The sequence below is a fragment of the Python bivittatus genome, unplaced genomic scaffold, assembly GCF_059951505.1.
Source record: "Python bivittatus isolate LINGU-HERP-01145 unplaced genomic scaffold, Pbiv_v1 ctg000110_np1212, whole genome shotgun sequence".
Taxonomy (NCBI): domain Eukaryota; kingdom Metazoa; phylum Chordata; class Lepidosauria; order Squamata; family Pythonidae; genus Python; species Python bivittatus.
Genome location: NW_028277045.1, coordinates 487,972 through 500,890, shown reverse-complemented (window position 1 = coordinate 500,890; position 12,919 = coordinate 487,972). Strand labels below are relative to the sequence as shown.

Below are 12,919 nucleotides of genomic sequence, written 5' to 3'. Positions count from 1 at the left end.
TATTACACCCAGCAAAAACAATAGGCTTATACCCCATTGTTTCAATGATTTTCTCTCCTGACGGTTTTTCTGCCTCTTCAAAGCCAGCCACGTCCATGCGTCAAAAGTGACAGGCGGCCAGAACAGGTCTGAGCAACGGAGCGTCTCCTTCAATCAAGCTGGTGGGAGAAATCATTTGATTCGAGGAAGAGCCCAGCTTGTGGCTTTATCTATTTATAGGCCCCTAGGTCTTTCTTTACAGTCCTGTTAAAATCTAGTAACATGAATCTCCCGTATTTGATGCATCTATGCAGAAAGTATGGTGCAGCTGATGTCGTGGCTACAGGCCCACATCCAAAAGAGGAATTCCACCCCCCTCCCCTATTTTTCCTGTTCAACATACAACACGCATTGAATGATAACGCACTAAATTCAGAAGGATGGGGGCTGCCAACACGTAAGCAAAGCTAAATATAGTTGTTTTCAGAGTTCCTGCCAGATTTGCGAAGCACTCTTATGGATGTTCTGCATTCAGCCTGAATGCTAGGATATCGTGAAAGAATATTTATAAAAGGGCACACGGCTGGGTTTGTGCGTTATGCTTGGGTGTAAAGTGGCTTGTCCACTTTGGGATTGGGCGAGCATCTCTAATGTAGATTGTAAATCATGGTTAATTGTTCAGCATGCAGTGTGAACTGTGAGAGGTTCAGTAAACCATGTTGAAAGAAAGCATGGTTTATGTGATATGTAAACCCAACCATTGCAGTGTGTAAATCATAACTTATCCTTTAGTCTGTTACAAAAATCCAGCCAATTGGGGTTTATTCAAGAAATGATGCTTAAACCAATCATGGCTTAGCGTAATGCATGACCCTAATTTGTGTGTGCCTTTGCACAGCATTTTGCAGTGAATTCCACGTGGTAACGCCTCTATCCCCTTAAGCTTCATGGCTCTGCTCTTCTTCCTGATTTTTCCTTTTTAAAAATTACATTCTCATCTAGATAAAGTTACAGAGATTAAGAGTAATTGCACTGCACTGAACAAACACAGATTCTGTATTTATAGAAATATATACTTACCATATTACTATGTTTTCATAAGCCTGAAAGTTGAATAAGATTTGAATTGTGTCAGATAAGCAAATGGCAGTGAACTCTATTCATCCAGGATGAAATAAGTCTAACGCAATTTCTTCATACACTTATTTGCCAATTGCTGTCCTTTCCTAACTCTTACAAAATAAGGCAGTTGAAGCATATAGACGAGGGGTCCCCAAACTCGTCAGCTCATCACCCCTTCATGAAGTTTCAGATTGTTCATTGACCCCCAAACATGATATGAAAACAATGAATAATAATAACATCAACCCCTTGGATAGTCTCATTGACCTATGGGGGTTGATATTGACTACTTTGGGGAACCCTGATATAGGGTTCATTCATCACTCACCATATTCTATTAATCCAGCATTAGGAAATTAATGTTAATGCTACCAAGGGTGTTCTCCTTCAAGGTGATGAAAGAATTTGCTCTCAAAACTTCTTCCCAAGAAGAGAACGCTGGGAAAATTCTCATGGGCGAAACATGATCTTCCGACATTGAGTAGCTATGTTTACTCGTCAGGTGTAAGCAGCTCATTAAAGCAGCTCCATTTATACATCATGCTACACTAGATCAGCTTTTATCTTGGTTAAGCTTGTTCTGGGGGTGGGGTGGCTTAACTCGATGTGTGAAGCAAGTGGTATTTATTTATTTTATTTATATTATTTGTTAACTGCCCCAATCATAGGACTCTGGATGGTGACTGAAGAAGTAAACACCAAGAACAAGACTCAACAAAGAAAGCTGTTGCCAGAGAATAAGCAAAATTGCATAAACAAATGCACAGATGGATGCCTGTAACAAATCAAGAGAGGCTGATGGAATAGGTAGGTTGTAATGTTCAACCTTCCTGGGAGAGAAGCCTCTTCTGTAGTTTTGTGTTTTTTAGTTTACGGATGAGTATATTGTGTGAATGTTGAAAATGGGTTAATTCAGGAACCAGCTTTTGCCGCGCAAATGCCAACGTTTAGTAGTGACGCGGCTAAGAGCTATGTCTGCATGTCCCACCTGGTACTGCAGGGCTCCTCTTTCTCTCCAGCCTCCCTGGCTTCTCCCACTTTGATTAAGACATTGCAAGGAGCTTTTTCTAGATTAGGAAGCAGCCTTCAGAGTGAAAAGAAGACGTGCAACAGGAAACAGCAGCAGTAGCGTCCTTGGCCATTTCTAGCCCTAAGGTCATCTCAAAAGCGCGCCACAAAAGCCTCAAAAGAAACTCTCAAGCACCCTGAGCAAGAAGTGGAAAAAGCGAGCCCTTTTTCTGAAAGCAGTAAAAGTATTTGAGTGGCTGCGGAAGAGAGTTCCGTGTAGATCAGTTTTTCATGCATAATTGTCTGTGTAAGCGTGCATGTTAGCAGAGGTCTACATCTTCCGGTGTATGAAGTACTAAGGTGAAGGACATGAAGATAATTAGGGAAAGAACTGTGGAAGAAGATCCTAAGCGTCCTTGGACTGAAGAGGAATGATAAGAGAATTATCCTGGTTTCATAGAAACATGCTACCTCACAAGACATGGCAGGCTTTAAAAACCCTTTTGCATCTCGTGTCATTGGCAAAGGCCAGCATTTGCTGATGTTTTCAATCTCCAACACGGTTTCTCGTTTCTGGAGGACAAACCTGGCAGTGGCTCCAGCAAACAGTTTTTAGACACAGCAGGTCTTAGGAGGCCCGCTGGCCTCCATCTGCGACAACATGTCCGTACAAGAAGGTGGTGAAATGAACTTCAGGCTCCTACACCAGGTGGCAATGAAGTGCCAAGACAGGGTGCCTGGGTAGGAAATACAGAGAATTACAGCTGCGGCACCGTTCTCTTTCATGGCAAATTCAGATGGTGAATGAAATATTCCTGGGGATTGGCGGGGAAGTTTCAGAGGGATGCCCAGGCTGCAGCCCAAAGGTTAAGGTAGACCTTAAAAGAATAACGCACATTAATTGCAGCGTTAAGTTTCCAGAAAAGGCTTCCCATTTTTCAAAAAGCGAAAATGGAATTCTCTCGACCACATCTCCACATTTGCCTAAGCAGGAGGTTGATGAATGATGCACTGTTTTTCTCTCCTTCCTTAACCCAAAATCTGAGCTGGGATTGGAAGAAGGATTACACAGCACCTGGACTCTGAAACTCTGGTATGAACTGTGCAATCCTATGTTTCTTTTATTTATGTAGTAGAGTTGCTACCCTATTAACCGCTGAGGATTCTCTGGGCTTTTTAATAAAATTATATAACCCCGTTAAAATCAAGAATATAGAAGTGAAGCCAAAGTCACTCCCAAATAAATTCCAAAATAAAATGAAGCCCAACGGACAGTGTTCTTGGTAGTTTGAGACCTCTCATAACTGATAATTTATTTATTTATGTTTAAAAAAGAGAGAGAGAGAGACGTGGGGGAGAAATTGAGCCAGGCAATCTCGGTTATGGCATGAAAAGGGAGGTTTAAATTTGTTTGCTCCAACAGTGGGTGGCAGCTTATAATTAACCTCACAGAACTCAAAACGAGCTAAGCAGGGTTAGATCTGGTTGGTATTTGGGTGGTAGACCACCAGGAAGTCTGACGCTGTTGCCTGGATGGGGAAATTAAAAACAAAAAACAAAAATCCCAAGGAACAAAGGCAGGGGCAATTTACTCCCTTATTGCTGCCAAGAAAAACAGCATGGCCGTCTTCTTGAAACCATCAGAAGTCGAGCTTGACTTGAGAGAGACTTCAAAACCCAGAGAAATTTCCCTTCCGTTATAAGTTTTTACCGTACGCTGCCCAGAGTCACGTTCGTGAGATGGGCGGCTTTGTAAATGTGATGAATAAATAAATGAAGTGAAATAAATAAAGAGCTGGCACAGAACTCCTACCCCAAACCATTTGGAGCCACAGCTGAGAAAATGAAGTCCGAGGCCTCTAAGGACCATCAGCCCCACTCATCCCAGTCCTTCTGCTGACCCTTCCTTCCCGTCTCTCTTGGTCCTCAAGGAGCAAAGTCCAGGCTTTGCAACGCATTCGTGACACTGCAGGTTTCCAACTTCGACAGCACCCCCCTCCCCCAACGCATCCCCAAGTCCTTTGTGCCACCCTCTAAAAGAAATCCGCCCAGTGAAGAACAGTTTTCTCTTTGAATGTGAGTGTGCGGATTTCATTTCACACCTCTCCTTCCAAAGGGTTGTTTTTATCACGCTCTGGAAATTCTTCAAATGGCACAAGCCAGCAGGTACACAGAAGGAATTGGGAGCCAGATTATGTTGTATTTAGGGGTGGGGATAGGCTATTAAAATTGTCTTTGCCTGCTGGGATGAAGGGGGAAGTCCCTTCCTTCCTTCCTTCCTTCCTTCCTTCCTTCCTTCCTTCCTTCCTTCCTTCCTTCCTTCCTTCCTTCCTTCCTTCCTTCCTTCTCCACACCCCTCCCCTTTTTTCTTCTTTTCTTTCTTTTGTATTTTTCTGTTTGTATTTTTTGTATTTTGTGTTGGCTTTTATTCTTTTCATTTATAATTCTTCATAAAATTGTTTGGGGGGGGAGAAAAGAAGGAATTAGGAGTCCAAAGGAAATGAGGGGATAGAGGAGAAAATGAGACACAACACCAGCCGTTGTGATTTTTAAGCCCTGTATAAATATGGAGCACCACCAAACTGTTTGCAATCGCCTGTAACTCTTTCATCTTTTTCCTTCCACTTTGGAAGTCAAATATAATGAACAGCTGGTGCCAGGTCTGGGAGACTGGCAGTATCTACTGAAAGTGGGTTGGTTCTCTCAGATCTTAGGTTAAAATCTGCATTGCTGGCTTCACCTTCTATTTTCTAAGAAATTTCTGCATCTTTTATCCTGAACTGAAGTTTGCTTGTTTTCTGCAACGCATGTCATGGCTTTAACACTCTGGAAAATTTTAAGAGAGACTTACTCTAAACTGGATTTGTTCTAAATTGTTTATCTTTGTTGCATCCTTGCTTTGGGACTGTTTTACTAATGACCAATTAGAAGTGGTGTGTACTGTATGTCTACATAAATGTATTCCATTTAGGAGAATGTAGACCACTAAACACCAGCCAGGTGGTAGCTTGCAACCGGCCCTGGATGATTCTGGAAGGTTAGGCAAGGTTGGGTCTGCTTAGCATTGGATGGGACACCACCAGGAAAACTCAGAGCCAGAGATAAACTACATGAATATTTCCATAAAATCCCCAGGAGTTGAACTCAACTTGAGGGAAATTGATTGAAGCCAGGGGCGAGGAGGGAGGAACAGGCAAAGAATTTCTGTCTACTGTAGGGACATGTAATTTTGGGTGCACTGAATGATATCCTTCTGAGAACAGGGCCAGGAGAAACACCAACGTAATCTCATTTAAGTTTAAACTTCATTAAAATCAATGTCAATCACTTAAACTTAGTTAATATCATTAACACATTTAATAATTTTCCCCTTCTGACATATTGAATGGTCCTCTTGGGTGGCAACTTCTGGAGAAGGTCTGAAGGTCACAACCACACTTTTGGTGAACCGCAGATGCCTCCAAAAGTTCTGATTGTTCACCTCCACTTTGCTGCCAAATATTACTACTACTAATAATAATGCTAGATGCCACCACTGGAGAAGACTAACTGGCAAGGCCTACCATTTCTGCCTTTAAGAGACAAAATCTAGGAGTCAAAGGAAGCTGATTAGCTTGCCTTCTTGACAACTATTTCTGTGCTGCAACAGGCAGTGGATCACTGAACCCAGTGAGATTCAACAGCGCTTATTAGATCTGAGCAGCAAGAAGGATCTCTGTACCTAGAATTCCAAACAGGAACCTTCCTTTTACTTTACAAAGTAGGAATAGGAGCAACCTGCATCAAGAAAGGATAATTCTAGCAGCCACCTGAGACATTAGGCTCACAACCAGCAGGTCCACAGATTCAAGTGTTCCTAAATGCCAACACAAGTGTGATAAGGAAGACCCCAATGACACTTCTTCCCCCAATAACAGTGACTGTGGCTTTGAAACAAAGGGGCCATGCTAAAAATCCATTTTTCTGGATCTCAGTTGCTCCCTGAAGCTTCAATGAGCCTTAACAAGTTTATAGTTACTGGTACCATCCTGCACCTCAGAAGATACAGAAGAATATTCAGACCCTTAAAAAACACAAAACCTCAGCCCCTCTTCCACTCCATACATGATTTAGTATCATATATCTTTTAGTCTTCAAGATTAGGGAGCTGGTTTGGATCCAGGAAACCTACATTCAAAAGCCAGCTCATTTATACACTTATTCTGAACCAAACCACAGTTCCCTTGGAGACTTAAGTTTCAGAAAATATACCTTGCCAGCTTTAAGATAGGATAAATTGGCTGCACCAGAGAAATTTGGAGAAGACCCCACCTCAGTGGCAAACAATAAAGTGCTTGGCATACCTTATTTGCAAATAAATGGAGTTAGCATCACTTCTTTCTTTCTTTCTTTCTTTCTTTCTTTCTTTCTTTCTTTCTTTCTTTCTTTCTTTCTCTCTCTCTCTCTCTCTCTCTTTCTTTCTCCTTCCTTCCTTCCTTCCTTCCTTCCTTCCTTCCTTCCTTCCTTCCTTCCTCCCTCCCTCCCTCCCTCCCTTCCTTCCTTTTTCTTTCTTTCTCCCCTTGCCTTTCCTTCCTTCCTTCCTTCCTTCCTTCCTTCCTTCCTTCCTTCCTTCCTTCCTTCCTCCCTTTTTCTTTCTTTCTCCCCTTGCCCTTCCTTCCTTCCTTCCTTCCTTCCTTCCTTCCTTCCTTCCTTCCTTCCTCCCTCCCTCCCTCCCTCCCTCTTTCATCAGTGTTAACTTCTGGCAACTGCCAGGACAAGTCCCTGCAGTTTTCTTGACAAGATTTCAGAAGAGGTCTGCCATTGCCTGCTTCCTAGGGCTGAGAGAAAGTGACTGGCCCAAGGTCACCCAACTGGCTTCATGCCTAAGGCGGGACTAATACCTTGATTAATACAGAATTTTTACAGAATCACTGATACGTAACAACATAAGACGCTGCTGGAGCAGACCAAAAGTCCATTTCACCTAGCATCTGGCAACCAAGCAGGTCAGGAAATCCAAAAGGAAAATGTGAAGATGATGCCTCCCACCCTCCAATCATTGCTACTACCATCCCTTTTACTCAGTGGAGTTTGCACGTACCATCATAACTATTAGCAACTCGTAGACTGTATTTGTCTGGTTCCCTTTCAAGGTCTTCCAAGCTAGGAATTGTTATCACTTCTTCTGGCAGAGAATGGCAGAAAGTATGAGAACTAAGGAGTGATCCTTGATATTTAGAAATCCTCCCCACTATCTTTGACAGAACTACGTGCCAATGAATGAGGAGGACAGAGAAACCATTGGGGAAAAAAGCAAGAAAGAGTCCTAAAACCTAGTTGGCAGCAGAGGACAGCTGGGGAAGACGCTACAGCTGTTGTGTCCTATAAAGCTACTGCAGGTTCGGCCCTCGAGCTTCCTGCCCCTGCGGTCCATTTGCTCGTGCTCTGCTCTGCAACTCTGCAAATAACAGATATTAAAATATCCAGTATTACCATTCACAGGAAATGAAGCTGAACCGTATTACCTCTGGATATTTTGCTGTTTGAAGAAGTACATTTCAGACCACAAACCTAATCTCAGAAGATTATGAGTAATGGAGATGATGGCAGAAAGTGAGGGTAAAGAAAGATGAATAGTCCTTGGTTCAACCGCACTTAGAAAAAGCAAGCCCAAACGCTTAAATAGGAAGACGCTGGACACAGACACGACGGATGGAAAAGAGCTTCTGTGCTCAAGGGAACGGCTGGGTTCAGAGCAAAGTGGTTACCAGTTGAGCTAGTCCTCCTCTGAGCTAGACTGTGATGTTCCAAGGTAAGATTGGAAACAAAGGTTTCTATGTGTATTGCTAAGCCTTCCATTTGGTTAATCACAAAGACAAGGTGTGCGTTACAACCAGTTCTCAGCACAGTTGCACAAGATCACACCGTTGCAGAATGTACTCATAGCTTCTGCACTCACATAAAACTGCAAACATCATGATCATCTTAAGCAGAGACTGAAGGACTAAGGATGATGCACCCTTTTTCCATCATGGGAGTAACTACCACAGCATGGCTTAAGGGCATGAAGGGTAAACTTACCTGTGGTAATAGATCTAAAACTGACACTTTAAAATCATTTCAGTGTTCTAAGGAAAACAGGAAAGTTGCTATAGAGATGTGAAAAACTGGCAGTTCTTAAGAAATGAGAGCAAGCAGCACAAAGAAAGGCAAGGATTTGTGCTCACGTGTGCAAACCAAGATAATTTCAACATAAGACATCTCTGGGTAGGTGGAAGATTCAAGGATGAACCTGCACTCCGCTGCATATATTGGCCTGTATTCTAAAACACGTACTAGTATCCACAAATTAGAGTCCATGTTTAGCAACACAGTCTGAAGGTTCATAAATCGCCCCCCTTGCTGAAGCTAAGCAGGGTTGCAGCTGAGGATAAACCAATTCAGTTCCAAAACAATAGAAAGTCAGGCTAGAAATGTTGCAACCCCATTAATAAAATGAATGGATGATTAAGACACAAAGGCTCAAGAAGAGGAATCTAATGCCAACTTCTTTCAACAGATGGGAGTATGTGGAGCTGCGAGGATAACCAGTCACTGGTTAAACCAAGACAAAAAGTGTGCCTTGTTTGTGTGTCCCCAGCCACCGTGGTTGGTAAACTTTGGTTTAGTGAGTTCTGCGAAGCCAACCAATACAAACTTATTCAACAACAATGGCCAGATAATCAGCTCACCATGATAACTACTCCCCACTTAATATCAGAGCACCTGCAAGCAAGTTGAGGATGTTCCAGGTGTGGCAGCATTAGAAACAAAAGCAGATGCATGTTTACTCAGAAGAAAATACATTCCTACAATCAGTGGAGCGGTTATTCCAGCTAAAGGCATTCAAAGATGTTAATTCATTATGCATCATACATGCAACTGAATGGGCAATACTCCTATTTTCTTGAGAGAGGAAGAACTAGCTCGGAATTTTCGGTATACTCAGGTTGGCTCCATTCGCACGTGACACTAAGACACATTGTGGTTTGTTTGGTTCTAGTCTCATTTATTTATTTATAAGTTAGATTTCTAAAGCCAACCAGCTCAACAGGACCACTGCGCAGCTTATAAATGAAAAACAAAACCACAATACACCACACCAGAAAAAACATAAAAGACAATCATAATGAGGGAACAACTGTAGCCATGAACTAATCCACATAGTGGATGCACCACGAGTCCTGGAGAAAAAGCCAGGTCTTTCAAGGCTTTTTTATAACTTAGCAAGGTCCGAGCTGTTTGAGCCTCTGGGAAGATGCTACTTCAGAGGGTAGATGCCATGACAGAGAAGGCCTGCTTCCAATCCCATCAGGTGGCATTGCTGGAGATACGGGACATGAAGCAAGCCCATCTTCTCAGATTTTATGGGATGGGCAGACACAATGGGAGAAAAGTGGTCCCTCGGATAACCAGCTCCTAGGCCATTAATTGCAACCAGAAGCTTACTGGTGACAAGCACAGCTCTGTAGCAGAAGCATTACATGGGCGACCCAAGGCATGCCCATAACTCCTTGTGCCACTGCATTCTGGACCAGCTATATCTTCAGAATGGTCTTCAAGGGCAGCCACCTGTGCAGCACATTGCAATAATCCATTCATGACTAAGGCATAAGCGACTGTGAGAAGGGACTCCCAGTCCGGGAAAGGACAGGGTTGGCGCACCTGATGGATGTGTGCAAAGGTCTTCCTGGCCATAACTGCCACCTGCTCTTCAAGCAGGAGCTGTGAGTCCAGGAAGGCCTCCAAACTGCACCAGCTGTATCTGGGGAAATTAAATTTTCTTCAGAATTAAAGATGGAAAATCCCCAGCACCAGAAGAATCACCAACCCAAATGGTTTTGTCAGGGTTGCGCTTAAGCCTGTTCCTCCCCACCCAGACCCCAACACTCTCCAGACACTGAGATAAGATCCTGATGGCGTCACTTGACCAATCAACAGTCGAGATGTACAACTGGGTATCATCTGCATACTCATGATACTTGACCCTGGGTCAACAGATGAGCTCACCCAGTAGCTTCATGTTGAACAGGAGGGGTGAGAGTGTCAAGTCCTGAGGCATCCCACACATCAGGGACTTTGGGCATGGCCTCTTCCCATCTATCAACAATGATTGGAACCAGTCATGAAGAAAGTAGGAGAATCATCACAGCCAAAGTGACTATGAATTAAGTAAACATTCCATTTTTTTTAAATACTATTTTATGCATAGAGGAAATAAATTATTTCCTACAGGGGCCATGACTACACAATGATTGGGTCTGCACAACCCCCCCCAAATGTGATATCCACTTACCTGGGACTAAACTCCACAATAGTATTAGAATTTACTTTTTGCTTAAGCCTGGCTCCAGCCCTAAATCTCACTTGGGAGAGAACAGCCACCCCAGACCAGACAGCCTAGTTCAGCCTACCATTAACCATCATGTGGATTATTAGTTTTGGCTCGGTGCCCTGGATGAATCTAGCCTTTATGTTGGTTGCTGGGTGGAAACAAGACTGCTGTGGCTTATTCAGCAAACCGTGGCTTGTACAATGAACCTGATCCACAATAATGACTTTTGAAGAAACCCCCATAGGCATAGAGGCATACGGGCTGCTTTAGAAATATACAGCTCCCAGAACAGCTGGATGGGTTTAACAACACTTTTGTTTATTTGTTTGTTTGCTGGAAAGTCATACAAGAAAAACTCAGTCCCAGCAGCAGATTCCTAAGGTTTCAGATGGATTTATTCCCTGGCACTGAATCTGGGATGGTACGCAGAGCGTGCCTAAGGCTCCTTGGGACCGTCTACCTTCCACCCTGTTACATCTTACTGGATAGCTGGTTAGGAATAAATAAGCGTAATCCACCTTCATGCATGTTTCTGGAAGTCAGACCCTCCAGTGAAACCCGGGAGGCACCCGACGTGGAAACCCGGTTGCGGCTGTGACATCGCAACCGCCGCGGCCGAACCGCCAGCGCCCCGAGGAAAGCGCCCCGCCGCCGCCGCTCGTTCGAAGCGCGGCGTGAGCTGTCCGAGGTGCTGAAAGCGCGCCGGCGCCGAGTTTTAGCGCAAAGAAGAGGCGCGCAGACCTCACTCCTCACGGACAACGCGCGGCAGCCTCCAACCGCGCCTCTCCAGATGTACTGGCCGTCCACTCCCCGCCCCCGGTTGCGGATGATGGGAGTTGGAAGCCCCACACATCTGGACGGCGCCGGTCGGGAAAGGCTGATTCCGGGTGGCCCCCAGCACCGCCTCTCACGCCTAGAGACGGATCTGCGAGCGCGTCCTCTCCTTCTGGGTTTCCCAGGACGGGCAAAACCCAGGTTTACGCCACTAAGGAGTCCGCCCTCTTGTTTAGCCGCCGCAGCTCCCGCCGGCGGAGCCTCAGAAGCAGGGCGAAGGAGGAGGGCAGGGAAGAGGCGGCAGGATCCGGGGTAAAGACAGGACTCGGGCTGCCTGGGGCGGGGCGAGGCAGGCTCCAACCCCAGTATTTACTTTTGCCGAGCGAAACGCCGGTCTAATGCCAGGTTTCTCTATCAGTTTCGGGTTAGGGGAGGGACTGTTTTCATAGAAACGGACTCCTCACCTCCTTGCAAGGCATTCCCGAACCAAGGAGGCACTAAACACACACAGATTGGACGGGGAGGAGCGGAAACAGGCGCTTTCTAGGGACATCAACTCAGAAGCAGGCAATCGAGGGTCTTCCGGATGTTCTGAGCGTCAACTCCCATGCTCCCTGAACATTGGCCAAGTTGGCTGTGGCTGATGGGAGTGAAAGTCTAAACCATCTGGAGGGCATCAGGCTGCCGACCCCTGCTCTACGAGGAGCGCCCGTAGATCTCGAGCTTCGGGACCTGGACGGGCAGCTTCATCCCAGACTTACTTTCCGCTTCCAGAAATTGACCGCAGCAGAGCAACTCCCGCCGGACCTTCGCTAACCCCATCCCAACCTCACGTGACAGAAATGCACAGCCACTTTTGGAGACAGGTTCCAGTCCGGATTAGAATACAGTAATTTGCTGCCCGTCTCTCCTCTTCCAGCCTGAATCCCCGTCTGCAGAAGGAGAAGGAGAAAAACCGCAGGCGCCGCTTTCCCTGAAAGTCACGCAGAAACGGTTTTCTGGAAATCCTGAGAAGGGTGTCAACCGAGCAACCCCTTTGTATTTCTTTGCGTTGCTTTCCTTTTATTTTGATCCAATTTTCCCCTCCCCCCTCCCGAAATACACACACACACACCTTCCTTTCATCTCTTAACAGATGGAAAGGTTAATTTATGGAGACTAATTCTGGATGGTTATTGGAACAGTGCCCCCCCCCACCCCGCACGCGCGCGTGAAAAGAAGCAGCAGCTGCATAGATCAGCCCTGTAGGTTCTGGAAGCCCCCAGCCCTGATTCTGGGCCCGGGAGCGCCAGCGGGAGGTTGGACGGAGCGGACGCCCCTTTCCGCTCCCCCCAAGAGGCGAACTTCTCGATTCTCGCCCTTTGCTTAAAAACAGAGATCGAAGGCAGGTAAATAAAAGCCAGGGATAAACCTGAGCAGGGGCGCCTATTTTCAGCCGTGGATCCCACCACCACAGAACGCAGGTGCTTCTAAGCACAGGCAGAGGGTCCCCCCTTCCCTCGGAAGTAACTGCCAATGGGGTTAGTGTGGAGGCTTTCTCCCCAGTAGACACGGGGGTCAACCTTCTTGGTTCCAGATGCTGAAGGGGAGCGGGGGAGCAACAGCGGCCAGCTCCTCGCGCTCTGCCTGCGGGACCTGCTGAAATCCCGAAGGCGAAGCGCTGAGGTGGCGGGCTCCATGCCA

General features: G+C 45.6%; 1 protein-coding gene across 2 annotated transcripts in view; it reads right to left on the bottom strand.

Annotated features, from left to right (window-relative positions):
- Positions 1 to 12,919, bottom strand: part of NOS1 (nitric oxide synthase 1) — a 140,524-nt gene that overhangs the window by 80,157 nt on the left and 47,448 nt on the right. The gene's annotated exons all lie outside the window — the stretch shown is intronic.